Source organism: Gavialis gangeticus, unplaced genomic scaffold (genome assembly GCF_001723915.1).
Source record: "Gavialis gangeticus isolate Ggan-Ray unplaced genomic scaffold, GavGan_comp1, whole genome shotgun sequence".
In the NCBI taxonomy this organism is placed as follows: Eukaryota; Metazoa; Chordata; order Crocodylia; family Gavialidae; genus Gavialis; species Gavialis gangeticus.
In genome coordinates this window covers 139,632,816-139,635,127 of record NW_017729025.1, presented here as the reverse complement: position 1 = coordinate 139,635,127, position 2,312 = coordinate 139,632,816, and positions in this window count along the sequence as shown.

The following is a 2,312-nucleotide window of genomic DNA, read 5'->3' as shown; positions in this document are numbered from 1 at the left end:
AGGGCAGGACCGAAAGAAATCTCATGTGGTTTAATAAGCAAAAGTGCGAAGTCATGCACTTAAGATAGAACAATCTCATGCACCAGGACACTGGCTAAGCAGCAGCTCTGCAGAAAAGGACCTCAGGGTTACAGAAGACAACAACCTGAATATGACCCAACAGTATGCTGTTGTTATGAAGAAGGCTAACAGTCAACTGGGATGCATTAGTAGGAGCATTGCCAGATCAAAGGAAGTGATTATTCCCCTCTATATGGCACTGGTGATACTACATCTGGAGTACTGTGTTCAGTTTTGGGTCTCCCACTACAGAAAGGATGTGGACAAATTGGAAAGAGTCCAGCAGAGAGTAATGAAAATGGTTAGGGAGCTGGGGCACATGACTTATGAAGAGAACCTGAGGGAACTGGGCTTATTTAGTCTGAAGAAGAGAAGACTGAGGAGAGATTTAATAGCAACCTTCAACTACCTGAAGGGTGGCTTCAGAGATGATGGAGCTAAACCAGGGGCAGGCAACATGAATGACATGTGCCCCAGAGGCTGAGGGTGCACAGCAACTGCCCACAGGTGATGGTGGTGGGGGCATGGTGGCAGCAAGTGGGGAGCTCCCACAGGCAGCCACAGAGGTGTTGGCGGCAGGGGGAGGTGGCAAGCACCAACCAGCAATCAGCTACCACCCACAGACACCTCTGGTAGCATTGTTGACAGCCAGCAGTAATTGGCTAACAGACACTGTCAGCAGTGTCAGCATTGAGCGGTGGAGGGTGGGCAGCAGTGACCACAAACACGTGCCACCGGCAGTGTTGGTGGCACTTCATGCAGGAGGTGCACTGCCAATCTCAGAGGGTGCATGTGCATGCACATGCACCACCTATGTGTTGCCAATGGCGGGCAATTATTTCAGCTGGGGTGCTGCTTAATGAGTTTTGGTGAGTTGTTGAGGGCCACATGGGTAACCCTGCTCCTTGACAGTTGCTCCACCCTCTGGTCACCATGTTGGGACCAGAAGTCCCACCCCCGAACCCCTGACCTTTGCCACCAAAACTCCCTCCCCTTGCCCCCAGAAATACTCTTTGTGGGAGGGGGGATTGCCATCTTAGAACCAGAAAAAAACCAAATTACACACTAGAAGTCAAACACCTAGTAAAACTTATTTTAATTTTATTACAAAAAGTATGTCACAATTTGCGTACTGTATATAGAAGGGATTGCATAACTCAAAAATAAAGTCTCACTTTTATATTGTGTGGGGTGTTTATGTGTGTGTATGGTACAGCATCAGGGGGAGTGTGTATGGTGGGGTGTGGGGGTGGATTGTGGGGGCATAGGGTAAGTTAGGGTGTGTGTATATATGTGGGTGGATTCTGGGGCCAGGATATGGTTGTGTGAAGTTTGTGGGGTGTGAGGGAGGGTGGGGGGTGTGTGGGGACCCCTCCCCATACCCACACACACCTCCACATGGCACGCACCCCTGTTGTCAGCCACTGTGGCAGGTGGGGTGGCTCAGGTAGGTTGTGCCCAGTGCAGGTACTGGTGCCTGGTGAGGTGTGGCTCTGGCCAGCACTGTGCACAGCGGGAGAGAAGCACAGCCTGCCTGGCCACCTCTATCATGGGGGCTCTATGCCGTGTACCTGCAGCTCCCATACTTGCATCAGGGGAACCCCTGCACTGGAAACCTCAGGGAAGCAGGGGGCAGGGTTCCCTCCACTCCTGGAAAAGTCCATAGACCTGCACAGCAGGGGGCAGGGAAGGCAGCCAGCTGCAGCATGGGGATTCCCCTGGTGTCAGTGTGGGAGCTGCAGGCTCAGCCCCATGTGTTGCATTCTGTGGTCCCAGAGTTGCAGCCGGGAACCATTCAGCGTATCACAGAGCCAGCCAAGTACCTCTCAGCAGTACATAGTGTGATGGGCAGCATAGGCTGACTCAGGGGAGAGACCAGTGAGGGACAACAAGGAAGGGGCTTCACGGAGCTGGTAAGAGCTGAGCCAGAGGGGTAGGAGCAGTGCCCCAGAAAAGCCTGAAAGAGCAGGACCTGCAGGCAGCAGTGGGACCTGCAGTGGTGTGCAGCCGGCAGGAGAGACTCCCTACTGGGCTCCAGGATCCCCAAGGAGAGGCTGCAGCCAGCAGGAGAGGCTCTCCAGCTCCAGCAAGGATCTGAGCAGTGACCTGAGGGGTTCCACCTCTGCTTCCAGCTCCTCCAATCAGAGGCCAGGTTCCAGGAAGGTCAAGACCCCTAGCAGGCTGGAGTGGTGCCACCAGTAGTGGCTGTGTGGCAGCGTTCCTGCCTACCATGTGGGAGATCTGCATTCATG